At 49.0% G+C, this 18757-nt stretch overlaps 1 pseudogene across 1 annotated transcript; it reads left to right on the forward strand.

Annotated features, from left to right (window-relative positions):
* Positions 1-15431: 15431 nt before the first annotated feature.
* On the forward strand, positions 15432-18548 carry LOC143962441 (uncharacterized; annotated as a pseudogene). Its single transcript, XR_013270687.1, has 4 exons — positions 15432-15454; positions 15624-15754; positions 18139-18231; positions 18323-18548. The product of XR_013270687.1 is annotated as an uncharacterized LOC143962441 (transcript).
* Positions 18549-18757: the final 209 nt, after the last annotated feature.

Below are 18757 nucleotides of genomic sequence, written 5' to 3' on the forward strand. Positions count from 1 at the left end.
AATTGCACCTTTTTGAGAAATAGTCAAAATCGGACGTGCGCAAAAATGTCTATAAATATCTGGAGGTTTTCCTTTTTCACTTACAGTTTTAAGAGTTTCTAAAAGAACCCCCCCCAACCATATATTTTCTGAAAGCACATGGCGGAGTCTCCTCTAGGTGGAGCCAGTGTACAGCACAGTGACAAGCAGGTGGTGGGGTACACAAAGACTCCTCTAGGTGGAGTTAGAGTACAGCACAGTGACAGGCAGGAAGTGCGGTACACGGAGTCTCCTCTAGGTGGAGCCGGTGTACAGCACAGTGACAGGCAGGAAGTGCGGTACACTGAGTCTCCTCTAGGTGGAGCCGGTGTACAGCGCAGTGACAGGCAGGAGATGCGGGACACGGAGTCTCCTCTAGGTGGAGTCAGTGTACAGCACAGTGACAGGCAGGAGGTGCAGTACACGGAGTCTCCTCTAGGTGGAGCCAGTGTACAGCGCAGTGACAGGCAGGAGGTGGAGTACATGGAGTCTCCTCTAGGTGGAGCCGGTGTACAGCAGAGCCGGTGTTCCGTCAGATTAGGTGACCCGTCAGACTTGGTAATGGAAGTGATGTTTTGTTGCCGCCATCTTGCTATACCCAGCACTTGCACACAGTAAACATGCAGTGAGAAGGCGGCAGACATATTGTTGCACCCACCGGAGTTTTGCATTTTAAACTTATATATAACAGTAAACTGAAGTTATATAGTAAAATACAGTACTTACAACTCCATCTGACTGGCTAGATGTTGAATTTTAAAAGCAGCCAACATCTGTCAGATTAGCAAACCTGCGAGATGAGCAAGGATGCCGCTGCTTTTAAAAATCAACATCTCACCAGTCAGACGGAGTTGTAAGTGCTGTATTTTACTATATAACTTCAGTTTACTGTTATAAGTTTAACCACTTCAGCTCCGGACCAATAAACACCTTAAGGACCAGAGGTCTTTTTGCAATTTCGCACTGCGCTGCTTTAACTGGTAATTGCGCGGTCATGCAATATTGCATCCAAACGAAATTTGCATCCTTTTCTTCCCACAAATAGAGCTTTCTTTTGATGGGATTTGATTGCCTCTGCGATTTTTTTTTTTGCGATATAAATGGAAAAAGAGCGAAAATTTTGAAAAAAAAAGATATTTTCTTCTTTTTGTTATAAGATAAAATCGAATAAACTAAATTTTAGTCATACATTGAGGACAAAATTTATTCAGCCACATGTCTTTAGTAAAAAAAATGTCAATAAGCGTATATTTTTTGGTTTGCGCAAAAGTTATAGCGTCTACAAACTAGAGTACATTTTCTGGAATTTACGCAGCTTTTAATTTATGACTGCCGATCTCATTTCTTGAGGTGCTAAAATGGCAGGGCAGTACAAATCCCCCCCAAATGACCCCATTTTGGAAAGTAGACACCCCAAGGAAATTGCTGATGGGTATGTTGAGCCCATTGAATATTTATTTATTTTGTCCTAAGGGATTGAATAATGACAAAAAAAAAAAAATTTTTTTACAAAAAGTTGTCACTAAATGATATATTGCTCACACATGCCATGGTTATATGTGGAATTGCACCCCAAAATATATTCCGCTACTTCTCCCGAGTATGGGGATACCACATGTGTTGGACTTTTTGGGAGTCTAGCTGCGTACGGCACCCCGAAAACCAATCACCACCTTCAGGATTTCTAAGGGTGCAAATTTTTGATTTAACTCCTCACTACCTATCACAGTTTCGAAGGCCATAAAATGCCAAAATAGCACAAAACCCCCCAAAATGACCCCATTTTGGAAAGTAGACACCCCAAGCTATTTACTGAGAGGCACGTTGAGTCCATGGAATATTTTATATTTTGCCACAAGTTGCGGGAATATTACAAACTTTTTTTTTTTTGCACCAAGTTGTCACTAAATGATATATTGCTCACACATGCTATGGGCATATGTGAAATGACACCCCAAAATACATTCTGCTGCTTCTCCCGAGTACGGGGATACCACATGTGTGGGACTTTTTGGGAGTCTAGTCGCGCACGGCACCCCGAAAACCAATCACCACCTTCAGGATTTCTAAGGGTGCAAATTTTTGATTTAACTCCTCACTACCTATCACAGTTTCGAAGGCCATAAAATGCCAAAATAGCACAAACCCCCCCCAAATGACCCCATTTTGGAAAGTAGACACCCCAAGCTATTTACTGAGAGGCATGTTGAGTCCATGGAATATTTTATATTTTGCCAAAAGTTGCGGGAATATTACAAACTTTTTTTTTTTTTGCACAAAGTTGTCACTAAATGATATATTGCTCACACATGCTATGGGCAGAAGTCAAATTACACCCCAAAATAAATTCTGCTGCTTCTCCCGAGTACGGGGATACCACATGTGGGGGACTTTTTGGGAGCCTAGCCACGTACGGGACCCCGAAAACCAAGCACTGCCTTCCGGATTTGAATATAAAATGCTATAAAAAACAAACTAACCAGAGTCACCCGTAACACTTATACGGTGATCAGTGGTGAAAGGGTTAACTAGGGGCAATCAGGGGGTTCAAATTTTTATTAGGTAGTATATGGGGGTCCCTGGCGCTATATAAAAACCTGACGGGGAACCTAAATAACTAACTGGCTAACCAGCGTCACCAGTGACACTTATACTGTGATCGCTGGTGAAAGGGGGTGAAAGGGTTAACTAGCAGCAATCAGGGGGTTAAAACCATTATTGGGTAGTATATCGGGGTACCTAGCGCTATAAAAACCTGGCGGTGAATCTAAAAAAATAACTAGCTACCTAGCGACACTAGCGACACTGATGCAGCGTTCAGAAAAATTATCGCTTAGTGACACTGGCAAAAGGGGGTGAAAGGGTTAACTAGCGGAAATCAGGGGGTTAAAACCATTATTGGGTAGTATATCGGGGTACCTAGCGCTATAAAAACCTGGCGGTGAACCTAAAAAAATAACTAGCTACCTAGCGACTGTAGCGACACTAATGCAGCGATCAGAAAAACGATCGCTTAGTGACACTGGCAAAAGGGGGTGAAAGGGTTAACTAGCGGCAATCAGGGGGTTAAAACCATTATTGGGTAGTATATCGGGGTACCTAGCGATATAAAAACCTGGCGGTGAACCTAAAAATCGGGGGGGGGGATCGGGGGGGGGGGGGTTTGTGTGCCTGTGTGTACCTACATGTCAGTGTAGTGTTGGTGCACACTTACTATTAGTCTTCTCCTCGTAGTCCGGTAAAAAAGACCGCCCCGAGGAGAATGACATCACTTCCTCCTTCCTGTGTAAACAATACACAGGAAGAGGAAGCTTCTCATTGGCCAGGAGCGATCCAGAGGGGGTGGCCGAAAACCAACGGCCATCCCCTCATCACGGAGCGCTCCTGGACCGAATCGGACCGCCGTAAACAGCGGGAGGGGGTCCGATCGGACCCCCCACCCGCTGGAAGGCAATCACGTAGATGTACGTGATTGTGCCTGCCTGTGCCATTGTGCTGACGTACAATGGCAATACGGCGGTCCTGAAGTGGGTAAAATGCAAAACTGGTGGGTATAACAATATGTCCGCTTGCCCTCTTCTAACTGTATCTTTACTGTGGAAGGGTTTGGGGTGTAGAAAGATGGCGGCGACAGTACGTCACTTCTGTTACACATTCTGACGGGTCGCCTAATCTGACGGAACAGCAGTGTACAGCACAGTGACAGGCAGGAGGTGCAGTACACGGAGTCTCCTCTAGGTGGAGCCGGTGTACAGCACAGTGACAGGCAGGAGGTGCAGTACACGGAGTCTCCTCTAGGTGGAACCGGTGTACAGCACAGTGACAGGCAGGAGGTGCAGTACACGGAGTTTCCTCTAGGTGGAGCCGGTGTACAGCACAGTGATAGGCAGGAGGTGCGGTACACTGAGTCTCCTCTAGGTGGCGCAGACACGAGCAGTGTTTCTATGATTAAACCTCCTTTTCTCTCAGTAACAAGTTGTTGTCACAGAAGTGACGCTTTGTCCGGCCATCTTGCTACACCCCACACTCGTCTACAGTAAGGATACACAGAAGGGGCAAGCGGACATCTTGTTACACCCACCTAAGTTTTTCATTTCACAACTATGTTTAACAGTAAACGGAGCTTATAAGGTGAAATACAGTATATAAAAATCCTCCCTGACTGGTTTGATGTTGAATTTAAAAGCAGCGGCAAGCCTGCTGATCTCACAGGTTTGCTAATCTGACAGAACACCTCTGATTTTATAACTCAACATGTAAACAGTCAGGCGGATTTCTAAATTCTGTATTTCACTGTATAAGTACATTTCACACGTAGCGCCGGCTCCTGAAGAGCACGCGCTATGTGTTTTTGAAATTTAACGTTACACCTGAACTGCAGTTTGGTTTGGGTAGAATTATTCTAAATTTTGACCTCAGCATCAGTCTGACTGGACTATAGAGTGTTCAGCCTGGCTATAGGGGGCGCTGCCTCTTCTGGCAGGCATTAGTGATGGGAAGTCCGGATCTTTAAAGCGGTAGTAAACCCGCACGTTTTTTTTTTTTTTTCTGACCTGCAAAGCAAAAGGCATAATGAGCTAGTATGCACCGCATACTAGCTCATTATGAAATACTTACCTTAGAACGAGGCCCCGACATCTGGCCCGATCCACGCCGAGGGAGCTGACATGCTCCCTCGGCGTTTCTTCCGGGTATCGCGGCTCCGGCGCTGTGAGTGGCCGGAGCCGCAATATCGTCACTCCCGCGCATGCGCGCGGGAGATTTCAGTCCGGCCGCTCGGCCGCTGCCGGATTTTGACGGCGAGAAACCCCTTGTGCGCATGCGCCGCTGTAGTCAGCGGCGCATACCGAGGGGAATATCTCCTAAACCGTACAGGTTTAGGAGATATTTTTTTTACCTACAGGTAAGCCTTATTATAGGCTTTCCTGTAGGTAAAAGTTAAAAATTTGGGTATACAAACACTTTAAAGTAAATCGGTTTATTTCGAACTGCTCACTGAAATGAACGGATTCAATGAATCGATTCTTCGGTTCTTCGGTTCACTTGCTGAGTCTACTGACAAGCAAGTGAACCGAAGCTCTGATTCAACCTTCTTAAATGATTAGAATCAGAAGAGTGATTCAAACAGAAGGTTGGCAGGTCCTCCTGGGGACGTTTACTTTGATTTAGTTGATTGGCACAGAGCACAAGGCTATTGTTGTCAGATTAGCTCAGTGTCATGAATTTTGGTGATACACAAACAGCTGTGTTAGGCTGGGTTCACACTTGTGCGATGCGGAAACCCTGCGATTCCACTACGGGTTCTTGCATCGCACCCGACTCGCACGACAGTTCACCACGACTTATGCAAACTGCTGGGGAGTGTCATACAATGTTAATGACACCCCCATTTCAGCTCGCATGTCGCACTGCAGAGTGTCAGTTTGGACATGAACATGCGATTCGATTTTGGTGCGGACCAAAAAAAGGGTCCTGTTGCGAGTTTAGTCCAAATGCGATACGATTTCAGCCATACTATCTGTATGGCTGAAATCGCATTGCACGGACATCGCCAGTGATTTGCACTATGCAGCAGTGTGAACTGGCCCTGAGCCTAGGTTTCCGCAAATTTGATAGATAGCAATGTTACCTGTGAAGTTGCCCCAGAATGCAGTTCACATGCACACAAACCCCGCTTTTCATTTAGGCTTTGTTTCCACTTGTGCAACTTGTCCTGCGACTTGGGACTGCAAAGTTGCATGACAAGAAGTACCCGATTTCCAATGAGTACCATTCATATCTGTGCGACTTCAAGTCACAGCGACTTCAAAGTAGTCCCTGCACTACTTTGGTCCCATTTAATGTGACTTGAGGTCCATAAACCTCCAGAATACACAGGCATGGCTTCAAGTCGCGGCAGAATCGTGCAACTTTCAGGCTTTTCAGGCCAACGCAGCCTGAAAGTTACACAATTCTGCCGCAATTTTGATGCGACTTTAAAGCAATGCCTGTGTATTCCGGAGGTCTATGGATCTCAAGTTGCATCAAAGTGGGACCAAAGTAGTGCAGGGACTACTTTGAAGTCGCACAGATACGAATAATACTCATTGGAAATCATAGAGTACAAAGTCGCAGGACAAGTTGCACAAGTGGAAACGGAGCCTAAATGAAAAGTGGGTTTTTGTGCATGTGAACTGCATTCTGATGGGCCAACTTCACAGTTAACATCGCTAGCCATCAGATTTGCCCGTAGCCTTTACAGCGCATGCGCAGGAATGATGATCAGATTTTACTACCACTACTATGGGCGAAGTATCCCTGGTAGTAAAATTCAGTCGTTAAGGCTATTTTCACACTTGTGTGACTTGAAAGTCAAGTGCTTTTGCCATGATTTTTGCCACGACTTGAAGCAATGTCTGTGTAATCTGGAGGTCTCTGCCACAAGTCGCATCAAAGTCGGACAGATATGAACTGAACTGGTTGGAAATCACGGGGTGTGACTCGTCATGTGACTTTGCAGTCTCAAGTCGCAGGACAAGTCACACGAGTGTGAAAGGGCCTTAGGCTGTCCGTACCACCTGATCACTGCTGTTACCTCATTGGTTTAGTGTATTGTTTTACTGGTGGTGACTCGTGGTTCTTTCAGTGTACTGGGTTCTAAAAACTGATATGATTCTTTAAAGCGGGAGTCCGCCGTTTTTTTTTTTTAAAAGCTAGCAACTACAAATACTGTAGCTGCTGACTTTTAAAATAGTGACACTTACCCACCCAGCGAGCCCGGCACCCGAAGCCGATTTCTCAATCGTCTCTCGGGTGCTGCCGCCGCCATCTTGGGTATGGGAATCAGGAAGTGGAGCCTTTTGGCTTCATTTCCCGGTTCCCTACTGCGCATGCGCGAGTCGCGCTGCGCAATAAGGATAGTCCCCGCTGTCTCTGGGATCCGTGTGTTTCCCAGCAGGCAGCGGGGGACTTTCGGAAAGGGGCGTAGATTCTGCGGAAAGGGGCGTACTTTCTGCAGAATCTACGCCGGAAGTGGGTGCAGATACCTGTACTGTACAGGTACCTGCACCCCCCTCCCCCCTGAAAGGTGCCAATTGTGGCGCTGGAGGGGGGGGAGGGTTCCAATGAGTGGAAGGTCCACTTTAGGGTGGACCTCCGCTTTAACTCTGTAACTTGTTTGATTCTTTAACTCGGTGTACTGAGTACTCCTGGCTCTTGTTTTAAGTTTGTATCCAGTTCCTGAGTGTCACTGTGCTTTGAGTCAGCTGATTGGTTGCAGGGAGGGGCGGAGCTCTCTCACTCTAGTATCATATTACCAGGCCAGCTCTGCTGCTCTGCGATGTACTGAGGTCATAGTGAACTGTTTCAAACGAATCAGTTCACTCAGATGAATCGATTCATCCAGTTCACTGAAAAGAATCGATTCAAAAGAACGATTCATTCATGAACTGGACATCACTAGCAGGCATGGAAACACAGTCTGGTTGGGTGCTTTAAGGTTACTTCTCTTGGAGCCAGCCCAGTGGGAGTGTCACTCTTGCTGTGCTTTCTGGGAGAGGGTACTTAAAGAGGAAGTAAACCCTGATGGGTTTACTTCCTCTTTGATTCCCTGCAAAGGTAAAGCATAATGGACTACTATGTATCGCATCGCATAGTAGTCCATTATGTGTCACTTACCTGACACATGAGCCAGCGATGTCACCGCTGTCCCCTGTAGTTCCGAGCATCCATCTTCTTGGTGGGTCTCGCTGCTCCGGCACTGTGATTCGCCGGAGCAGAGATGACGTCACTCCCGCGCATGCGCACGGGAGCCGACACTTGCGGCATATCGCCGCGATCTGTGACTTACCCAGTGCGCCTGCGCGCTGCTGTCTACGGCGCATGCGCCATAGACAGCGGTGGATGTCTTCAGGTAAATATCTCCTAAACCGTATAGGTTTAGGAGATATTTCTTGGACCTACAGGTAAGCCTTAATCTAGGCTTACCTGTAGGTTAAAGTGGTTTGTAAGGGTTTACAACCACTATAAGATGCGGATGTCACGTGGTTCGGGGTTCCGGTCCAGAAGTAATTTCTGACACCATGGTCCTGGTCCTCCTGACCAGCCCCCAGGAGACCTATGGCCTGGGGTGTGCGGATCCACCCGACTTTACGTTTCGGGGCTGGTTAGCCCGAGGCGAGGAAACTAAGGAAGGGATTCGGAAATGCCGTCTCAAGTTGTCGAGAGGCCCAGCAACTTTGTAGTTATCCAGGGGAGGACTCTTTAGAAGAAGTCCACGCAAGGGTTGGTTTCTTAGCAAGAGCCTGGTAACGCTGAAGGACCTAAGTGAATCCAAGATACTGGTACCACACGAGTGTTCTACAAGTTTTCTTGTTCATGTTCTACAACAACGTCTGTGGCAGAGACTTGTTCTCGACTCGAGCACCCTGTTGGCTGCTAGGCCTGGTGAGAGAAGGACTATCCAACTTGAGTGAACATCCAGCTGTGAATGGCTATTCTCTGGATTTGGTCAAAGTAATGCCACGTACACACGATCAAACAATCCGGTGGAAAAGTCCGGCTCATGTGTGGAGGATGCTGGGACTGTGACATCATAATGGGCGGGGACATCATCCGGTGATGTCCCTATATAAGTTGCCGTACGCCGTGTGCCTGTCATTGTGGCCAGAGACAGAGACGAGGCATTAGCTCAAGAAGAGAAGGACAGAAGGCCAGAAGACAGCAGCGACAGAAGACCGGGCCAACGCTTGTAAAAGAGCTAGAAGAAGGCGCGGTGGCCCGGCAAGAAGAACCGAAGAGGGGGACAAGACCCCCGAAGAGGGGGACAAGACCCCCAAAGTTGGAAGAAGAGGGTGGCGACAAAGAAGAAAGCCGGGCTCCTCCGCTAGTAAAAGAGCTAGCAAAAGAGCAGAAGATAGCGGAGGAGTCCGGCGAAAGGACCCCCATAGACGGAAGAAGACCCCTGGAGCTGTGCAATAAACTATTTTAACCCTTGTGTGTTGTGTTTTTTTTTTACATTTATTTCGCAGGTGAATGGGTAGGGGTACATTGTACACCATAGTCATTCACATAGGATGGGGGGGGCGGCCTCACGGAGTCCGATAAGCCCCCCCACCCGCAGAACCCTACAACCAATGGCCAGGGCTGTCGGGAAGAGGCCCTTGTCCTCATCAACATGGGGACAAAGTGCTTTGGGGTGGGGGCGGGCCCCCCTTCCCCAAAGCACCCCCCCCCCATGTTGAGGGCATGCTGCCTGGTACGGCTCGGAAGGGGGGGCGCTTGCTCGTCCCCACCACCTTTCCTGACCGGCCAGGTTGCATGCTCGGATAAGGGTCTGATATGGACCTAGGGGGGACCCCCACGCCGCTTTTTCGGCGTAGGGCTTCCCCTTTAACTCCATACCAGGTGACGGGGCCAGCGACACTTCCTTCGCTGGTCCCGGCTACCTGGAGCCGCGCTCAAAATGAACGGACTTTCCTCCGTGTGTGTGGGCAAGTCCGTTCATTTCAAAAGTATGGCGGATAATCCAGCGGAAAAGTCACGTGTGTGGGCAGATCCGCTTGTTCGTAAAGTCCAGCGAACTTTACGGCGGTTTGTCCGCCAGACTAAGTCCACCGGATAAGAAAGTTCTTTATCACCGACTTTGGCACTAAGAGTACCTGGACTTTTCACCTAACCCTCCGATCCTATACTGAGAGACTGTTGTTAACTACGTTTTTGCAAATAAAAATCCCTTTAAGTGGATCTGTTGTCAGTCTCTAAAGTTTCTGGGCATCTACCACGGGAAACCCTAGACATGAGGAGCGAGCGGAAGAAGGTAACGGTAAGCCCAGTAAAACCAGCTGCTCCTTTGGGAGTCAGTGCTACACACACTTATTTTTACCACTAATCGGAGCTTATATGGTAACATTCAGCAATATCACCTACCTTTTGAAATGGGAATGAGGGACACCTACTAACAAATGTATGTAAGCATAGGACACACCCCCTGCCACACCCTCTTAAAAGGAGAATTAACCCAGACATGCAGGCATTTGGCTGCGGGCTCCCAGACGTCCCACGAGTGCAGGACGATCTCCCGGCTGGACCCGTCACTCAGCCACAGACAGACAGAGCAGAATGGAGTACGTCCGCTCTGTCTGTGGCTGAGTGACAGGCGGATGTAGGCTGTGAGCCGAGGGGGGGGACAGCCCACACTACTACTACTACTTCTTTCAGCTCGGTCCGGCCAATACAGCAGGGAGGGAAGGAGGGGGATGGGCGGAGGCAGAGAGTGCGCCACCTGTGATCTGCAGGCTGCAGCAATTAAAAGAAAAACTTTCCCCTGTCATGCGGACGTTTCTCCACTTTCGGGTTCCACTGTACAGTGACCTCCTATGTGACAAGTACATGACAGTCTCTTCTATATCAATCCGCCGAGCAGACCGGGACTGTCATGTACTTGTCACATAGGAGGTCACTATACAGCGGAACCCGAAAGTGGAGAAAGCGTCCGCATGACGGGAATGTTTTTTTTTTTTTCTTTTAATTGCTACAGCCTGCAGATCACGGCGCCCGGTCTTCTCTCTGCCTTTGCCCACCCCCTTCCTGCTGGGGAATTCTCTGACTGGGATGGCTCCCCAGCACCAGTAGCCAGACCCCAGCACCAGCGGACTGACTCCAGGACCAGCAAACCACACCCCAGGACCAGCAGCCAGACCCCAGCACCAGCGGACTGACTCCAGGACCAGCAAACCACACCCCAGCACCAGCAGCCAGACCCCAGCACCAGCAGCAGCAGCCGCACACATGTTCTTCTGCCTTGGCTCAAATCCCAGCCAGCCGCCTGCCTGATTATCTCCTTGCCTTCCCCGGCAGAGTCATTTTCCTCCACTCCCCACCCAGTAGTATCCGGGGCCCGGAGAGTGAGACCTGAGAGGCTGTGAGGCCAGTGGAGGCGATGGGCAGAGAGAGGCAGCTGAGCTGACTTATATACATGATCCTGCATTTCTGGGTATCAGAGCAAATCAGTGGATCCGGCGGACTCGTCTAGTGGTCTGCCTATGTAAACAAGGCAGTTTGCCATTCTGTCAGTGAGGAACACATCGATCCTGTGTTCCTCCAAAGCAAGTACAGGGATCTACATCTTCCCTTAGTAAAAGCACCTCCCCCACAGTGAGAAAACACTTGTTAGGCACACATTTAACCCATTGATTGTCCTAGATGTTATCCCCTTCCCAGCCAGTTTCATTAGTACAGTGACAGTACATATTTTTAGCACTGGTTCCCACAAAGTGTCACTAATGCCGCGTACACACGAGCGGAATGTCCGACAGAAAAAGTCAGATGGAATCTTTTAATCGGATATTACGATCGTGTGTGTGCCTCATCTGTTTTTTATCTTTTTTGAAAATTCTGACGGACCTAGAAATAGAACATGTTCTAAATATTTCTGAAAGAAACAATTCCTATGGGGAAAACTGCTCGTCTGTACGCTGTTCCGATGGACCAAAAATGACACATGCTCTGAGCAAGTACGACATGGAAGCTATTGGCTACTGGCTATTGAACTTCCTTTTTCTAGTCCTGTCGTACGTGTTGTACGTCATCGCGTTCTTGACGGTCGGACTTTGGTGTGATGGTGTGTAGACAAGACAGCTTCAGTGGAACTCCATCTGAAAAACCTTCGGTGTTTATTCAGATGGGAAAACCAGTCGTGTGTACGCGGCATTAGTGTCCGATTATATTGTAGTCCCACTATGAGTCGCTGATTGCTGCCATTACTAGTAAAAAAAAAAAAATGTCCCTGGATTTCATTTTAAAAATCTGGTCACCTTAACCTATAGATTATCTGCAGATTTTCTATGGTTAGATGGAAAAAGTGCAACAGATTTCACCATGTTCGCTAAACTGTGTGGATGGAGGAATCTCCCACTTTTTCCAGGGCTGGGTTAACATAGGGGCTATTGGAGCTGCAGCTCCAGGCCCCTTTCTCAAGATAGGCCCATTTGCCCAAAAAAAAAAAATCGACTTCGAGGATTGTAGCTCGGCGATCAGGAGTCACAGAGACCCCACATTTGGGGGGTAGGTAGCTAAAGACCCCCTCCAGCACTGGTTACAATATGGGGCTGCTATCTATGGTTCCGGAGATACGGGGCTCCTTGCACAGCCTGTCAGAAGCTACATACAAAGCGGCAGTATAAATACAAGCTGGAACACTCTGCAGCAGACTGAGAGGATGACCTCACAGTGCTTATAATAATTATTTGTATATTACTTATGATAATTAACCCCTTGTCACCCAGGCCCATTCTGAGACTTCTCTCCTACATGTAAAAATCATCATTTTTTTATGCTAGAAAATTACTCAGAACCCTCAAGCATTATATATTGTTTTAGCAGAGACCCTATGGAATAAAATGGTGGTCTTTGCAACTTTTTATGTTACACGATATTTGCGCAGCAATTTTTCAAACTTTTTTTTGGAAAGAAACTTTCATTCATAAAAAAAAAACACTAAAGTTAGCACGATTTTTTGTTGTGTACTAAGCGATGCTTTACATTTTTTTACAGGTTACATGTTTAGAGTTACAGAGGAGGTCTAGTGCTAGAATTATTGCTCTCGCTCTAACGATGGTGGCATATGTAACCTGTGTGTATCTGGCTCTGATACTAACCAGTGCCTACCCAGGGACTGACTAGTATCTCTCCCCAGCCTGTCCCCACACACCCTCTCACCCGCTGACCTGTGAATGGGGCAATCACTCCCGCAGTGTTATTGTGTTCTGACAGTGAATACAATGATTAGTGTTGCTAACTATAGCTGGCAGCACTGATTGTTTTGGGGAAAACCTGACAGGCTGGTTGTACTCAAGTCGGTTAATAGGTTGACTTGTGTAAAACCAACTAGCCCATATATAGATCGACTATGGCTGGTCTCTGCTTAATTGGTGTAATTTCAATCCATGTATGGCCGGCTTAACCACTACACAGCCCCTAAACATCCTTCCACAAACCTTTACATTTTTCCTTCCCAGATTACTTCATCCTCCTCTCCTATACATAGTGCCCATTGTCATACCCTCCACACTCCTCTCCTGTACATACTACTTCTCTCCTATACATAGTGCCCACTGTCATACTCTCCACACTCCTCTCCTGTACATACTACTTCTCTCCTATACATAGTGCCCACTGTCATACTCTCCACACTCTCCTGTACATACTACTTCTCTCCTATACATAGTGCCCACTGTCATACTCTCCACACTTCTCTCCTATACATAACGCCTGCTGTCATATCCTACACACTCCTCTCCTATACATAGTGCCCACTGTCATACCTCCAACACTTCTCTCCTATACATAGTGCCCACTGTCATACCCTCCACACTTCTCTCCTATACACAGTGCCCACTGTCATACTCTCCACACTTCTCTCCTATACATAGTGCCCACTGTCATACTCTCCACACTTCTCTACTGTACATAACGCCTGCTGTCATATCCTACACACTACTCTCCTGTACATAGTGCCCGCTGCCATACACTTTTCTCCTGTACATAGTGCTCACTGTGATACCCTCCACACTCCTCTCCTATACATAGTGCCCACCGTCATACCTTCCACACTCCTCTCCTGTACATACTACTCATCGTCATACCCTCCGCACTCCTCTCCTATACATACTACTGACTGTCATATCCTCCACACTCCTCTCCTATACATAGTGCCCACTATCATACCTCCGACACTTCTCTCCTATACATAGTGCCCACTGTCATAACCTCCACAATCCTCTCCTGTACATACTACTCACTGTCATACCCTCCATATTCCTCTCCTATACATAGTACCCACTGTCATACCTCCAACACTTTTCTCCTATACATAGTGCCCACTGTCATATCCTCCACACTCCTCTCCTGTACATACTCCTCTCCTATACATAGTGCCCACTGTCATACCCATAGTGCCCACCGTCCACACTCCTCTCCTGAAATTACTGCTTACTGTTCTAATCTCCACACTTCTCTCCTGTACATAGTGCCCACTGTCATACCCTCCACACTCCTGTACATATTGCTCACTGTCATACCCTCCACACTCTTTTCTTATACATAGTGCCCAATGTCACACCCTCTACACTCATCTGCTGTGCATACTGCCCACTGTCATGCCCTTCACACTCCTCTCCTGTACATAGTGCCTTCTGCCATACCCTCCACACTCCTCTCCTGTACACAGTGCCCACTGTTAGACCCTCCACATTCCTCTCCCTCACCTGCACATACTTCCCACTTTTATACCATCCATACGCCTCCCCTATGCCTCTTACCCACAAAAACTGTTCTTTAAAATTATACTGAATATCCTCAATGTTACCAGCTCTAGAATGGGCACTTTTGTCAGTTCAACTAAAGGAAATCTCACAGTCCTCATATTGGTTCTGCCCCATTATTAGTACTTATTTCATTTTGTAATTACTATTGTGATGTATAGAGGAACACGGGGGATGTCAGCTACTATAAATATAGCACTTGTAAAAAAGCGTCCCTGAAAATATTTTTGAAATGTTGACAACTATGCACTTAGGCGCTGCCCAAGGGCCACAGGGTCAGTAGGGGCCCCATGAGAGGCTCCTGGGATATTAAAGCGGTAGTAAACTTTTCTAACATTAATACTTTTTAGAGGCCCTGGGGTAGTTTATGCCATAATGTACAAGTATGCACAGCATATTAGCACATTAGGGTACACTTAAATTGTCAGACTGAGCCCTCCAGTGCTGTGCTGTGATCAATCCGGCAGGGCCCGGGCACTTCCATCTTCACCCGGACTTCCTTCTGGGTTCTGTGCCTTCGGTCACTTGCCTTGGCCAGGCTGCGTTGATGCCATTCCCACACATGCTCATGTGCATCCTCTCTCTCTCACCCCCCCCTTCTCTCTCATCCTCCCTCCCTTACCCCTCACACCTCCTTCATCCCCTTTCTCCCTCTCTCATCCTCCCTCCCTTACCCCTCACACCTTTTTCATCCCCTTTCTCTCTCTCATCCTCCCTCTTTCTTTCTTTAATTTAATTTGTTATAACAAAAAATAGTTTGCATTTTTATTTATTTATTGTTTATCAAAGGCCCCACCAAAAACCTCAGCACCAGGCCCATGATGTTCTTAATCTGGCCCTGACTTTTTCCATCTAACCATAGAAAATCTGCAGATAATCTATAGGTGTATGGCCAGCTTAACGGGTCGCCGAATCTGAGGAAACACCAGAATGACACCCTGAGCAATATTATGGAAACAGGAGACTTGTGTTACGTGAGGAGAACTTTGCACCCTCGGTACTAACATGGGACGAGACTCTGTTTTCTACATAAGTGAGGTGTTTGCCCTCAGTAACAATGGCGGACCGGCCCTGTGTTCTGTACGCGTGTGGAGGTGTTTGCCCTCAGTAACAATGGCGGACCGGCCCTGCGTTCTGTATGCGTGTAGCAGTGGTTGTAACAGAATGAGACGTTATAAAGTTAAGCTCTTTCCCCCCAGTCACAGTGGCGCGGGGGGAGGGAGGGTGACGTGTCCTATGTGTGTGAGTGAAGCTCTTTCTCCTCAGTAATAATGGCGGGGTGGGCCTCGTGTTCTGCATGTGAAGGCCGCTCTTTGCCCTCACTAACAATGGCGGCGCCCTCAGTGACGTAGTTCCGGCCCCGGGGGATGATGGGAGAAATGGATCGCGCGGAGTTTGAGCGGCAGCGGGAGAGGCTGGCGGAGCGCATCCGAGGGGTGAGTCACGTGACCCGCGCCGAGACACTGGCCGGCCAATCGCGGGGCCGCTGAGTTTCCTCCATATCCAATTGCTCACTGCACGCTGCATTCTGATTGGCTGAGGCCCTCCCCTCTGTGCAATATGAACCATGTAGATTGTAATGCAACCCCCCCCCCACACACACATATGGATAGGCAGTATTATCGGGTGTACTAGGGGGCGGTGCAGTGGAAGATCCTTATGCTCTGTTTGGTTAAAGCTGAAATTTGATCTGTTTATATCTCAGCCGGTGCTCAGATGTCATGCTGACTGCACTGCCTATATCCAGACTGTAGGCGGGGCTGTAGATATATATTGTATGGGGGGGGTTCAGTTCTCTGGGGGGGGGTCACACCAAAACGCAGTGAGGGGCGTGTTCTGCGCTCCAATAAATAATCTCGGCATATCGCCCGCTGTGATCCGGACCTGAAAAGCGCTCTGATTGGTTCCTCCTGTATAATATCAATGTGTAACAGTATGTGACGGGTACCTAGGAGAGCGATCCTTAGCTGCACTGCATTCATTCATTGGGCGGGTCTAGCAGCAGGCGGGTCCTGTGACATCACACTGCAACGTTCAGCCACAGATCACTCCGCCTTTCTGGCTGCTGCTCTGGTGAAATTTGGACCCTCCTGACCCCCCTACTTATCTACGCCCCCTGGAAGGAGGACAGAAATACATCCAGTGCAGTGTGTCAGCAAATACAAGAGGGGGCTGTCAGACCGGGGGGGGTGTCAGACCTAAAATTCTAAAATTGAGTGTTTTAGGAAGGGGGCGTGCCAGACCAGAGAGGGGGGGCGTGTCAGATCAGGAATGGGGTGTGTTAGGAAGGGGGTGTGTCAGATCAGGAATGGGGTTTGTTAGGAAGGGGGTGTGCCAGACCAGAGAAGGGGGCGTCGCGGACCTGGAATGGGGTGTTAGGAAGGGGGCGTGCCAGACCTGGAGTGGGGTGTGTTATGAAAGGGGCATGCCAGACCAGAGAAGGGGGTGTGCCAGACCAGAGAAGGGGGTGTGCCAGACCAGAGAAGGGGGAGTGCCAGACCAGAGAAGGGGGCATGTCAGACCAGAGAGGGGGCGTGTCAGATCAGGAATGGGGAGTGTTAGGAAAGGGGCATGCCAGACCAGAGAAGGGGGAGTGCCAGACCAGAGAGGGGGTGTGTCCGACCTGGAATTGGGTGTGTTAGGAAGGGGGCATGTCAGACCAGAGAGGGGGGTGTGCCAGACCAGAGAGGGGGCGTGTCCGACCTGGAATTGGGTGTGTTAGATCAGGAATGGGGTGTGTTAGGAAGGGGGCGTGCCAGACCAGAGGGGGCGTGTCAGACCTGGAATTGGGTGTGTTAGGAAGGAGGCGTGTCAGATCAGGAATGGGGAGTGTTAGGAAAGGGGCATGCCAGACCAGAGAAGGGGCGTGCCAGACCAGAGAAGGGGGAGTGCCAGACCAGAGAGGGGGTGTGTCCGACCTGGAATTGGGTGTGTTAGGAAGGGGGCATGTCAGACCAGAGAAGGGGGTGTGCCAGACCAGAGAGGGGCATGTCCAACCTGGAATTGGGTGTGTTAGGAAGGGGGCGTGTCAGACCTGGAATTGGGTGTGTTAGGAAGGGGGAGTGTCAGATCAGGAATGGGGAGTGTTAGGGCCGGTTCACACAGCGAGGCGCGGCGAGGCGTCTCCGACTTGCCTCGCCGCGACCTGCGGGGACCTCAGCGGCGACTTGCAGAGGACTTCTGTATAGAAGTCAATGCAAGTTGCCCAGAAGTAGTACAGGAACCTTTTTTCTGAGTCGGAGCGACTCGAGTCGCTCCTCTCAGAACGGTTCCATTGTACAGAACGGGGGCGACTTGCGGGAGCGAGGCGAGGCGAGCCGTGTCGCCTCGCATCGCCTCGCTGTGTGAACCGGCCCTTAGAAAAGGGGCATGCCAGGCCAGAGAAGGGGACATGCCAGACCAGAGAGGGGGGTGTGTCAGATCAGGAATGGGGTGTGTTAGGAAAGGGGGCGTGTCAGACCAGAGAGGGGATATCTGCCCAGAGGTGGGGGTGTGTCAGGCCCCTGCACTCCACACCTTTGTGGTGCAGATCTGAGAACCAGTGCTCTGACTCAGGAAACCAGTTCCCAGACACACCCACATGACTCAAAGTACACGCCCCCTGCCCCAGTGAGGTAAGCTCTGGATCCTGGCTGCAGTGTATGGATAGGGGGGTGTGGTGGGTGGTATCCATCCTTCCACAGCAGTGGGAGAGGAGTACAAAGGGTTCTATGAGCGATGCATACCCACTCCACCTGGAGGATCTATTACCCCCCACCAGACACACAACCTGAGACCCCCCTCCCCCCCCCCATCTAATGATTCCTCTGTCTTCTCCCAGGATCTGCAGGAGGCCACCCAACTACTCAGCCAACTTAACCACAACCTGGAGACCTGGGGAGAGAGGACCGGGGAGATCCAACAACTAGAACAGGTGACACCCATAACACAAACATGTCCTCTTCCTGTAGGGTGACACCGATCCGGGAGATTCTCAGTGACTCGATGGATGTTGTGTCTTGCAGGTTTGGTCGCACTTCCAGCGGCAGATTGTCTCCCTCTCCGACGCTCTGGGGGCCGCCGGTCATTGATCCGTCCCGCCTGCACCTCCGTGGATGAATTCCCCCGACTCCTTTGTACATATGTAACATGTGATAATATCTCTTTATAATAAACTGCCGGCCCCTCCTGCACACCAGCTGGTTGGTCAGATCAGGCTGACAGGTGGGGGTTCCGGCACAGCTCAGAGCACCGAGGTGTCTGTTATTTTTTTTTCTTTTTCATGTCAATCACAGAATCTCTGGTAATGTCATCATTGTGTGGGTGTGGGTGCGCGCGCGCGCACACACACAGTATCCCACAAAAGTAAGTACACCCCTCACATTTTTGTAACTATTTTCTTCTATCTTTTCATGTGACAACACTGAAGAAATGACACTTGTCTACAATGTAAAGTAGTG

The sequence above is a fragment of the Lithobates pipiens genome, unplaced genomic scaffold, assembly GCF_037356315.1.
Source record: "Lithobates pipiens isolate NorthernLeopardFrog02 unplaced genomic scaffold, aLitPip1_a1.2 Scaffold_8, whole genome shotgun sequence".
Lineage (NCBI taxonomy): Eukaryota > Metazoa > Chordata > Amphibia > Anura > Ranidae > Lithobates > Lithobates pipiens.